The sequence below is a fragment of the Xenopus laevis genome, chromosome 5L, assembly GCF_017654675.1.
Source record: "Xenopus laevis strain J_2021 chromosome 5L, Xenopus_laevis_v10.1, whole genome shotgun sequence".
NCBI classification, from domain to species: Eukaryota; Metazoa; Chordata; class Amphibia; order Anura; family Pipidae; genus Xenopus; species Xenopus laevis.
Window position 1 is genome coordinate 126,099,674 of NC_054379.1, and position 12,967 is coordinate 126,112,640.

The 12,967-nt window shown below is 38.2% G+C and overlaps 1 protein-coding gene across 2 annotated transcripts in view; it reads left to right on the forward strand.

Moving 5' to 3' along the window:
* The first annotated feature begins 1,880 nt into the window (after nt 1-1,880).
* p2ry12.L (purinergic receptor P2Y, G-protein coupled, 12 L homeolog) overlaps nt 1,881-12,967 on the forward strand; it is a 47,820-nt gene continuing 36,733 nt past the window's right edge. For both annotated transcript variants that reach the window (XM_041562266.1, XM_018262032.2), the window contains exon 1: nt 1,881-2,149. The gene's annotated coding sequence lies outside the window, so the exon portion shown is untranslated. The remainder of the gene's footprint in view (nt 2,150-12,967) is intronic.

Genomic DNA, 12,967 nt, shown 5'->3' on the forward strand with positions numbered 1-12,967 from the left:
TATATTATGGATAAATAAGATAAAATCGTGTATGGGAGTTTGGTCGAGCTTGGTATAATAAAAAGATGAGATCAATTTCAGTTTTAGTAAATAACCCCCTTAATGATGATAAATGTAAAGTCATACACCTGGGATGAAGAAATATGCAAGCCACTTATACCTTTAATGGGACTGCACTAGGCAAATCCATAATGGAAAAGGACTTTGGAGGTTAATACACTTGGCTGTAGCAAGCAATGCCAGTCAGCAGCTGCAAGAGCAACAAGGTCTTGATCTGTTTTAAAAGGGGCATCGATTCGCAGGAGGAGGGGGATCATTGCTCCATTGTACAAAGCGCTGGTAAGGCCCCATCTAGAATACACTGTACAGTTTTGGTCTCCAGCGCTCAAATGGGACATTATTGAATTAGAGACCATCCAGAGAAAGACAACTAAGCTGGTAAAAGGTATGGAAAATCTCAGCTACGAGAAAAGGCCAAGTTCGGGTAGTTAATACTGGAGAAGAGGTGCTTGAGGGTTGATATGATAATTATGTATAAATATATAAGGGGATCATGAAATAATCTCTCTAATACTTTATTTATCAGAAGGTCCTTACAGCTGACAAGAGGGCACCCTTTCTGATTAGAAGAAATTAGGCTATTTCTAAATATTCGGAAGGGGTTTGAAGCTGTGAAGATGTGGAATTCACTCCCTGAATCAGTCGTACCGGCTGATACATTAGATAGCTTTAAGAAGGGTCTGGATGGCTTTTTAGCAAATACAGGGTTATAATAGCTCAAAGTAAAAGTTGATCCAGGGACTAGTCCAATTGCCATCTTGGAGTCAGTAATTAATTTTTACCCCTCTGAGGCAAATTGGAGAGGCTTCAACCTGTTTTTTTTGCCTTCCTCTGGATCAACTAGCAGTTAGGCAGGTTATATATATAAGACTTAAAAAGCTGAACTTGTTGAACTTTGGGTTGAACTTTTTCAACCCAACTTATTATGTTACTATGTTTGCTGAGAACTAGCAACCAATCCTTAGAACCACAGAAAGTTGCCTTGAGCACAGACTTGTAACTGAAACATTAGCATTTGCTGGACACAATCTAGCAGTAGTTTGATTTCTGAAATTGGCACAAACTAGCACTGATAGCTTTAATAATACTCTTGCTGTTTTGCTACTCTAAAATCCAACACAAGTATGGTTCATAGTTTTACCTGCAACTTACTTGCTGCTTTCAAGGTTAAAACGCCCAAACATGGTTGCCCTTTTATTGGCCACCACTGGGATCACCTTACTACAGCTGGAAAGGGTGGAAGCTACAACATGGAGCTGGCCACTGCTCCTTTATAAACTAACAAACAAGGGGAAATTGTGCTCACTACAAATTTTTAAAACATTAAACATCGGTACAGTTTTCCAGTTTCCAGCTATAGTTAGGTGAGCCAAAGGTGATCAATGAAAGGGCTATCATATCTAGGAGTTTTAACATTGAAAGTAGCAAATGAGTTGCAGGTAAACCAGAATAATGAATCAGATGAAAATGAGTGTAGAACTGGACAGACCAGACATGATTTTGACATAATTGGCCGTCTTAAATATATTGCAATATATGCACAAACAATTCCTGTTATATTTAAAAGGATTTTTTTAGTAGCTTAAGGCACAAAATGTCTCAATGTCCTCAATATATTGATAATGGATTGAGTGCAGAGGACTCTTGTATTTGTCTATATGAGTTTTTTGGTCACAGCCTCATTGCACCCCCAGCTTAATTGTTTAAAAGTTAGTGGTGAGCACAGCTGGCATATTCTGAAACAGAGAAGTAAAAAATGGAAGAAAGAATGTGATTCTACGCAGTGATAAGCAGAATAGAACACTATCACATGACTTTTCTCAACGCAAATGAAGCTTGAAAGCCTGTCCTTGTCTGGGAGTCAAGTGCTGCTACACCCCATTCAGAACAACTGAGGCAGAGCTGACTACATTCGGTTGACTTTTGTTGTATACACTGGGCACAACTAACACTAAAATACAGTAAGGTTCTCTATCTGATAGTTTGCTGTTACACTGGTGCTTTTATACTTTTGCTGGCTCAAATTTACCCTTGTTCAGTACCCAATAGCACCCAAACAGCATTTCACCATTGCTACAGGAAGAATAATGTAAGTACAACTCTAATTGGCTGTTATGTTAATTTGATCTGTGGTATTAAATGAGCCATACATGTATATATTTCAGTTACTTTTTATCTGTACTTTATTCACCAACATTGTCGATGTGTTATTACCAAATGATCCTCACTTTTGGCAAAAAGTCTTTTTTTAAAAATTAAAGAACTCCATATTGAACAAAATGAATATGTGCTCTTAGGGGCATATATGTTAAAATACTGTATTTTCTTTTTATAAAAAGTAAAAATTCTGGATGATTTTTTTCAGATGTGCATGATTTAATAATATGTACAGAGGCACAGAGGGAAATCAAATATTTTACTACCAATTATTTATGCATACTAGCACCCCTGACCCACAGCCCTCCCCTACAGGTTTGCAAACAATCATAAATTGCATAAAATAAATTTCCCATTTTTTTTAAATGTAGAAAGATTAAGAATGTTTCCAGTAACTATCTGTATTTGTATATGTTTTAGACAGATATAAATATATATATAAAAATATATTTTAGTTGTTGAATTACTGTCCTTATTTGTAATATGAAAATTGTGTTGGACTGGTCCGCTTCTGTATTGCCAGGTGAAATGTTGGTCTCTGTGGCATTTTTTAATTCAAAGTACTAAAACAAAAATATTTGTTTTAATGTGGTTATTTTAGAAAAAAATATGTCTTAAGATAATGTATGTATTTAATCCCGCACTTAGGGTCAGATTCACTAAGGGTCGAATTTCGAAGTAAAAAATACTTCGAAATTCGACCCTCGAATTGAAATCCTTCGACTTCGAATATCGAAGTCGAAGGAGTTAGCGCTAATCCTGCGATTGAACGATCTAAGGATTTTTCGTTCGATCGAACGATTAAATCCTTCGAATCGAACGATTCGAAGGATTTTAATCCAACGATCGAACGAAAATCCTTCGATCAAAAAAAGGTTAGCAAGCCTATGGGGACCTTCCCCATAGGCTTACATTGACTTCGGTAGCTTTTAGCTGCCGAAGTAGGGGGTCGAAGTTTTTTTTAAAGGGCAAGTACTTCGACTATCGAATGGGCGAATAGTCGAACGATTTTTCGTTCGAATCGTTCGAATCGAAGTCGAAGGTCGTAGTCGAAGGTCGATGTAGCCCATTCGATGGTCGAAGTACCCAAAAAATACTTCGAAATTCGAAGTATTTTTCATTCGAATCCTTCACTCGAGCTGAGTGAATCGGCCCCTTAATATTTTGTAGGCCTACTAGTACAGAAAAACAATTTTTGGGTGACTATATATCCTATACTAGCTTTGTTCTGTTCAGAATTCATTTTGGGCAATTTTTCCAGGCAGATTTGTCCAGACTGTTCAGGTTAGTCTTCAGGCATTTGAGTTTCCTAATAGCACCACTTGGCTGGTGGTCTAGTTGGGGTGCGATGGAGACACCCATCGCACCCATGGCGGGGGAGCTTGCCACATCCAATTCGGTCCGTGCCATCGTCCTGAATGTGCACTGTTTATTCTCTTCTTCCAGGTTTTGCGAGCTTTCGCCAATCTTCGGCTATATTTTGCGTGGTTGCATCTGGAATATTTATGGGCACATGTGCCATTTGTACATTGCCCAACTCAAAGGTCTATTTATAGTTCATGGGTGCATTTTCCAAGTCTTTTACACTGATCCTTGATTCTGCTTGTCCCTAACCTTGTCCTGTAAGCCGCCTGTCCTGCTCTTTGCCTGTTATACGACTATTCTCGGATATCCAGCTGTACTGCAATATTGGTGTGTTTGACCAGGGCTGTAACCCCAACTACTCTCTTGTCTCCTGCAGTGTACCACATTGTCTGACTGTTACCGACCCGGCCTGGCTTTTGACTATGCTTCTTGTTTCCCATTCTACTACCTCATGCTTGGTTCCCTTGCTTGCTAAGAACTCTCCTTGGGCCTCTCACGTTAAGACCTGGCGGCATCCGAGAAGTGGAGGGCTAGTCCCGAAGCCAATGGCGGCTGTTATAGGCAGAAGAGTGAGCTGCGACCGGGTCCTAGGAGCCTGTTCTGAGTTTAGGATAACCTGCGTTACAGTTGGATTGAGTTCAGGATTTTGAATGGACCAATGTGGGAATTTACATGTTTTGCCAGTTTTACCAGTGACTAATATAATCATAGCAAGCTTCCAGAACATTTTAGTTCCTTTTTCAAGCAGATTACCACTTGAAAAAGGAACTAAATGTTCTGAAAGCTTGCTATGATTATATTAGTTAGCCAATAAAGGTATCACCTTTATACCACTTTTGTTATTTCAAAAGGATTGTCCTGTAACATTATGAAAAATAAAAGACTAAATAATGGAATGGAGAAACATAAGACGAGAAGCTTTAAAATTGACAGAAAGAATGACAAAGGTCTGCAAAATTGAAATAGCTGAAAATAAAGGATTATTTAATAAATGTAAAGTTTGATGGATAGAGCAGTTATATGAAATAAAAATATTGTTATAATATCTGATGAATTTCATGCTAAATGATGAATAAAAATACCAGTTTCTGTCAAAAAACATGAATTTTCTTGGTGATTATAAACATTTGCTAAGAACAGAATGTGTTCCTTCAACTAAATAACTTGCTGTAGCTTATATAATTGATTAATAAATATGAGTTTTTCTTTAACAATAAATATGTATGTTTAGTTAAGTCTAAGCATTTGGGGTTTAAGTCCTTAAGTCTTGGGGGGCTATTCACTAACTTCGAGTGAAGGATTCGAAGTAAAAAAACTTTGAATTTCGAAGTGTTTTTTGGGCAACTTCGACCTTCGAATCGAACTATTCGAACTAAAAATCGTTCAACTAAAGTCGAAGTACTGTCTCTTTAAGAAAAAACTTCGACCCCCTAGTTTGTCATCTAAAAGCTACCGAACTCAATGTTAGCCTATGTGGAAGGTCCCCATAGGCTTTCCTAAGTTTTTTTGATTGAAGGATATTCCTTCGATCGTTGGATTTAAATCCTTCGAATCATTCGATTCAAAGGATTTTATCGTTCGATTCAAAGGATTTTATCGTTCGATTGAAGGAATAATCCTTCGATCGCACTATTTGCGCTAAAATCCTTTGACTTCGATATTCGACCCTTTCTGAATGGGCCCCTTGGTGTTGTTTAATATTATTTCTCAGAACTGACCCACTGTAACAAAATCTCCCTATAACCACACTCTAGATATTTCCCCCCTCTATATTTTGACAACTCTCTCTCATATGGCTTAAAGGGATTCTGTCATGATTTTTATGGTGTCATTTTTATTTCCAAATTACACTGTTTACACTGCAAATAATCCAGTCTACCAAAGAAAATGTTATTCCTGAACCAACAACAGTATTTATTTTTAATTGTAATATTGGTGTAGGCAGCTATTTTGGGTCATTTTTCCTGATTCTGTGCTTTTAGAATGAGCTAGTTCTTTATGATGGAACTGCTTTCAGATAAACTATTGTATCTCCTACCCTGGCCTGCATGTTAGCCAGTTTGTGTTCTTTACTGTTAGTTAGATTTCTCAGTCAGCACCTATGCCTCCCAATTCTTAAGACCTGATGCACGTCCAACGGTTTCCACCATGTGTCCGTTCACTCACAATTTACAGATGTCGACAGCACCAGCCATAGATTACTTTGTTTAAAATGCCTTTATTGAGACATGGGTTTCTGACCCCAATACACTTGGCTAAGTGTACTGTAAATTGTTCTTTCCTGTTAAAGGGGACCCGTCACCCAAAAAAATTATTCAAAATCCTATTTTATCACATTAGTCAAGCAAAATGAACTTTAATTACACTATGTAAATTATTTGAATATTGTTTCCTTCAGTCTGGGATTTCAAAATTATAGCAAGCAGGCAGCAGCCATTTTGTGAACACTGTTATTAAGATAAGCCTTGCATCATCTCAGAATCTTGTTTTTGCACCAGAATGGGGGACCCAATGTCCATCCCCATGCACTGGCTACACAATTAAATGGTAAAGAGAACGGGGGAATGTGGGGAGAGCAGTGACATGTAGGAAGTGCTGAATGGAAAGTGAAAGTAATTGTCTGCCCCGCCTCTATGCCACTGGCATAGAGGAGGGGCAAACAATATTTGATTGACAGCTGAGATTTTTAAATGAGCTTACAACAGCTATGAATGCTTTAATAAAAAACAGAAATTGGATTTCATGTTTAATTTGAAATGGACATTTATTATACAGATTTTTGCGTCTGGGTGAAAGGTCCACTTTAAGCCACTTGAGTTACTTCATAGATCCTGACTGTCCATATAGACTGCTGCCTCTACTATTCTCTGTCTCCACCTATACTCTTGTTAAGGCCTGGTGTCCGTTATCTTGTCATCAAGGCCCAATTTTAGCCAGAGCCTTCCTCCCAGCTATTGCTGGATCATTGACTCATGTCCGTGTTCTAGCCCCCTGCCTGGACAACTTTTTCTAAAACCTTTTTACCATCTGCTGTCTGGGTGTCCAAAGAGCATCAACCCTCAGCTTTTGGGCATCGGTCTCTGCTGCTATTGGGGGAGGGTCCTTCCGAGGAGCCTGAGCAATATTAGTGAGAGAGCAGGCAGTATAGCAATGGAGGCTGCAGCAAACACGTTTATCCCATCTTACACACAGGGAAAAATACATAGTAAGTGTACTTATATTTGGATTATATGAACTGACAGCCGATAAGATCCTGGCCTTACGAGATTATCACATTTGTGGGGTGTATGAAAGACCTGCATTGATTTTGTTAAAACACTGGAAAAACATTGGAACCATGAACTTTTAAACGGGATGAAAGTGACTCTACACTATGAAGTGGAAGGTATTAAAGCTGTGGTGGTCAAAATGTATAACCACAACAAGAGGATATTAATGACTCTCTGTTTATTGTGACCAAGTAACAATTCTGCATAATGTGGTAAACCAGTTTGGACTCTGGACTAATAAGAGGAAGTACTTGGTCACTTGATCTGGATCTAATGAAAATAGATGTGCAGGAGCTGCCATACTGTTTAGGGGCCAGCTAAAATGCAAACTGTACAAATAAAGCCAGGAAGGGCTTTATTTGAATTTGTTTTTATTGATGGTGTTTTGTGGAATCTTTTAAATGTGTATGCTTCACCAGACCCAAAGAACGTATTGAACTGTTTAAAACTTCAAGACATTTTTATGGCAAGTTTTAACAGTTTTAACTGTGTTTTAAATGATACTGACAGATATGATCTGGGTACCAGGCATGCTGACAGATCAACTGCTAATCGTTTAAAGGAATATAATCAGTGATTTTAAGTACAAATATGCTTTTATGTGTTTACACAAGGATGCGCCAATGGAAAAGAGGATTACTTTGAAAAGAAAAACATTTGGTTCCAGACTTGATTATGTTTTTATTCCGTAATCCTTTATACGATTACCCGAGTAAAACATCATTTCAGATCACAAAGTGGTACTTTTTAATATTTCAAGTGTAGCTGAGCAAAAAATGGGATGGGATGGGGTTTCTGAAAACTGAATATCAAATTGCTCAATAATGAGAATGTTTATGATGATTTTAAGACTGTTTTTAAAGTATGGCAGAAGGAAAATTTGCACAATACTGATATTTTAATATGGTGGGAAATTAGCAAAGAAAGTATCAAATGGTAATTTATCAAACTTGGGGTACAGAATGCAAAAGAAAAGAGAGAACATTATGATATATTAAACACTATTTACAGTTCCTTTATATGTTTTACGATACTGGTTGCACTGTTGATAAAGAAATGTCTACTGTCAAAATTTGAAAAATTATTTGTAGGAAAAAAAGCAAAGAATGTGATTTTTAAGACCAGCATTCTGAAGAAAAGTTGAGTCCTCCAAAGAATTAATACCTGAAATATAAGGTGAGAAGTCCAGAGGCAGCATTCAAACAAAGGTTTTTCATTACTATCAAAGTTTATGTGATAATAAGATCACTGATAATAATTTTATGAAATATGCTCTAAATTATATACCTTAATGATGCAGATAGCCTTAATGATTTTATTACATAGAAAGAGCTATTTGACACCATACAGAGATTTAAAAGAAATAAAGTTCCTGTGCTAGATGGGATACCCATATTTTTTTGTTGTTTTGTTTTTATGATAAAAAGCTGCCAGCCTCCTGGAAAATTGGGCTAAGGAAGGTGACAAGTCTGACCTTAAAAACTGGAGGCCTATAACCTTACTGAATACTGACTATAAAATTCTTGCCAACGTGTTTGCAAATAGACTGAAGAAGGTTTTAGGCCAGTTCATTCATACCAATCAAGTGTTTGGTATCCCTAGGTGCCCAATATACCAAATAACTAACCTTATAAATTATAGCATTTGTTATGCGAAAGAACGTAGGCATCATTTTATCACTTGATTTTGAAAAGGCTTTTGACCGCATATAACACATGTACCCCTTTAATGTTTTAAAGAAAATGGGTATCTCTGAAGGGTTTTTAATCCTTCATCCAGATATCCAGATTGATAGGAGGTTTCAAGAAAGGAGAGCTTAAAAACAGGGGCTGCCTCCATCTTATGTGCATGTGACCCCACAGTCACAATCGATGGAAGAGCAAGTTGACCTGGTGCATGGAGCCCTGTCTCTAGAAGAAAAATAACTCAGGAGAAAATCAGGGCTATGCCTTTATTGCGGTGGCTCTGGCCACTTTGCTGCAGTTTGCCCCCTGTTAAAGAAGTCTGCATTCAATAAAAAACCAAATCAAGCATGTTTGATGAGTCAGACTCCCATTATTTCCGGGTTACCTAGCCCTTCAAACAACATTCTGGGTCATTTAACTTGTCAGGTCATGCTAATACATGGAAATCAGAGCATTCCAGTTACGCTATGATAGACTCCGGTGCAGGGGGAAACTTTATTGACTTTCAACTGATCAAAAAGCACCAGTTACCATATAAAGGATTGTTAGAGTCCCTTTTTATGAAAACTGTGGATGGGTCACCTTTTAGTTCAGGGCCTGTGAAATGGGAAACTGATCTAATATCATTGAAATTTCCATGTAATTTTGAATGTCAAATGAATTTCCTGCCCATTGCCTCTCCTCATTTCCCAATAATATTGGGATTATATTGGTTGATTAATCCAACAATACACTGGAAAATCTTGACAATGACCTTTCCTGGAGAAAAGGGGAAAGTTCCAGTTTCATCATTCTTCTGCCATTTGCTACCATCTTACCAGATCCATACATAGAATTCGAGGATCTCTGTCACAAGAGGAATGCGGACCATCTACCACCTCACAGACCATATGACTGTCCAATTGACCTTCTGCCCAGATACCGTTTGGAGGAATTTATACATTGTCTGGACCTGAATTTAAGGCACTAAAAGATTATATTGATGAGAACTTACAGAAAGGGCTCATTCAACCAGGCCTGGACTGGTAATCTGTGGGTTCTGGCAAATGTCAGAGAGGCTGCTATAAGATCCCATAGAAAGTCAGTATTTAGTGGGCTGGTGGGGTCTGTTTTGGTCTCCATGTGGGCCTCTGTGTACCTGAAATGCCAGGGCCTATTTTAATTCTCAATTCAGACCTGCATTCAACCATCAACATCACCAGCTGGAGCTCCAATTTTTTTTGTGGAAAAGAAGGACGGTACCTTACGCCCGTATATTGATTATCGAGAACTTAATTCAATCATGGTCAAAAATACGTACCTTTACCCTTAATCCCATAACTCTTGGATCATCTTCAAGCAGCTAAGATTTTTACCATGTTGGACTTACGAGGTGTTTATATTTAGTACGTATTCGTTCTGGTGATGAATGAAAGACAGCCTTCCATACACAATACAGAGACTGAGTACCGAGTAATGCTTGTTTAAGTAATGCTCCTTCAACTTTTCAGCATTTCATTAAGGACATTTTGAGGGAATTTCTGGACATTTTTGTTGTAGCATACTTGGACAACATATAAATTTTTTCTCAGACTTTACAGGAACATCATGCTCAAGTTCGCCAAGTGTTACTCAAATTACATGAACATCTGTTATACATCAAACCAGAGAAATGCGAATTTGAATGTTCAAAGATCCAGTTTTTAGATTACATTGTTTCATCTACTGGAATCGAGATGGATCCAGAGAAAATTAAAGCTATCTAAAGTTGGCCTTCTCCTAAATCCTTGAAAGAAATGCAACTGTTTTTGGGTTTTACCAACTTTTATAGACGCTTTATTAAGGTAGTCTCCAAAATAGTACTACCTATTACTCAACTCACTAAGAAAGGCAAGTTCCCTGGTTGGTCTTCTTCATTGGTTTTTGAATTACCAATTGGGTAAATTTGCTACCTCTAGCGGAGTTTGTGTTTAACAATTCTTTTTCTAAGGCCATTTCAAACACTCCACTTTTTTTTAATTTTGGATATCATCCTGTAATTTTTCCAAACATTGACAGCTCCAACATCTCGATGCCAGCAGTGGAATCGCATCTTGAAAAACTTCAATCTAATTATAAGAAACTAACTGAAATTTTAAGGGAGACACAGAAAAGCCAAAAATTACAAGCTGATCGACATAGACGCTCAACTCCTATCTATCAGGTAGGGACAAGGTTTATTTGTCAACACAAAACCTTTCATTACAGTTACCTTCTGCAAAGTTGGGGTCGAAGTTTATCGTTCCTTTTGAAATCCTTAAAAGAATCAACTCTGTGGCTTTCCGACTAAAACTTCCCAGGTCTATGAAGATTCATCCAGTATTTCATGTCTCGCTGTTTAAACCATTTGTAGAGAACCGCTTCAGAGGAAGAATCCAGGAACCACCTCAACTGTTTCAGGTAGATGCACATGAAGAATTTGTGGTAGAACAGATTTTAGATTCTAGAAGGTTTTATAGAAAACTTCAGTATCTGGTCAGGTGGGCAGGTTTTGGACCAGAAGAAGATTCTTGGGAACCAGCAACAAATGTGCATGCTGACCGTCTCCTTAAAGAATTTCACAGAAGGTTTCCAGATAAACCCAGATAAAGTGCAGAAGCACTTTTTTTATGAAGGGGGGTAGTGGCAGGCACCGCAGCTCCATGCCGGAGCTTGCGGCTGCCTTCCCCCAGACAGTTTTAAAACTGACGCATGCGCAATGACACTGCGCAGTTATACTTAGTAGTAAGTTTGGCGTCTCCGTGTTCCAGTCTCCCATGTCGGATTCTTGGCAAAGTTCTTCGGATCCTGTCTGTGCTTCTCCTCCACAGTTCCCCAGCTCAGTTGGACGGATTTCTGGCACTGGAAATTTACTTTCCCTATCGGATCTGTCTCCTGAGGGGGCTCCATAGCAACAGATCCACACTCCCTCCTACTGCTCCTAAGTGAGTTAAAAGTTACTCAACACTGTACTGTTTTCTGCCTGGACTTACAAAATTGTCTGAGATATATTCTAAACACTGGTCAACGCTTTTCAAGCTGAATCAAGCGTACTTATTGTTTTTTTATTAAGACTGTGATTAACTATTTCCCAGCTTAGTCAAGATGGTGGAGTTAAGCCTTGTCAGCTGGGCTCTGCTTAAGTTTTCTTGCCAAGCAACAATATCCTGCTAAAGGCTGTGCTGATTAACCCCTGCTTATCTGTATTGCCAGGCTTGGCTTATATTGCATAATTCTGGATAGACTGTACACTAATCTACCGGAGTGGGGGGCTTGTACCAGTAACTGGCTTCTAAGTCTAGGACGGAATACGTACCTGAACTGCAACTCTCCAGGTTTACTTACCTCAGTGAGAATTATCTCTTCGGCATAGCTGTGAGGAGTTACACCATCTCTTCCCCTAAGGAGGGTCGCCCAGCGCAGAGTCCATTCCCTTGAGTGGCCATTTCCCGCTACAGCTATACATTCCTGGAAGCTTCTGCCAGTTCTCTTTTAGCGTGTGGAACAGCCTTTCCTGAAATCCCCAACAAATCCTCCTTTACAAGTACCTGAGGATCAAAGACTTTTTCAGTCCCCAGGTATATACCTTTTGCTGCTTTAATACAGGGTTCACTACAGTACTACATTAAAATCCTAGCACAACATGTCTAACCCCATGTCAGATTTCAAAATTAAATACTAAAAAATTTCAGTGGAGAATTCTGTGGGAGCAGTCCTATTAACTCGTGTTTTGAAAAGAAAAACACGTTTTCCCGTGACAAAATCCCTTTAAGAATCACAACCATATAACCAATGCAACACTTGCAAAAGTGGATGGATAATGCAGGGACTGACATTTTTCATGGATGGTATCTGTGGAAGCTAAAATAATAATAAAACACTGTGCATCCACATTAAGCTATTTAAAATGATCAGGGATAGCACAGAAGAGATGGTGTTGTGCAGGAACAGGAAACATTTACTTCTTTCTTTGCTTTCATGTATTTACATTTTTTTAATGATTTGTTTTGTGTCATTAAAAATGGAATCATAGTCTCTAGCAATCAATGGCAGAGTATTAACAAAGCATTTTGGACACATACGAGTGACTTTGCTTCATGAGGAAGGGCTCATGGTGTCATGAAAGGATGTAGAAATAATGAAGAAAAGGGAAATCAAGCATAACCAAGAAAGCATTTTAACAGCTGAACCAGTGTATTAATTATGCCTCATATGTTCATATGCTTTGTGAGAGCTTGTACACTGTTATATGTATGAGCAGAGTAGATTTCTCAGTGCTTGCCTGAGAATATAGGATAGGCCATAAAATGTGTAAAGGAAGAAAGCTTTAATTATTTATTTAATCTTTAAGGTAAAGAAAATGCAATGTAGTGTGGCATGTATTTATTGAAGGAATTGGCTAAAAGGTACATGTCATTTTGGGGTTTAATTATA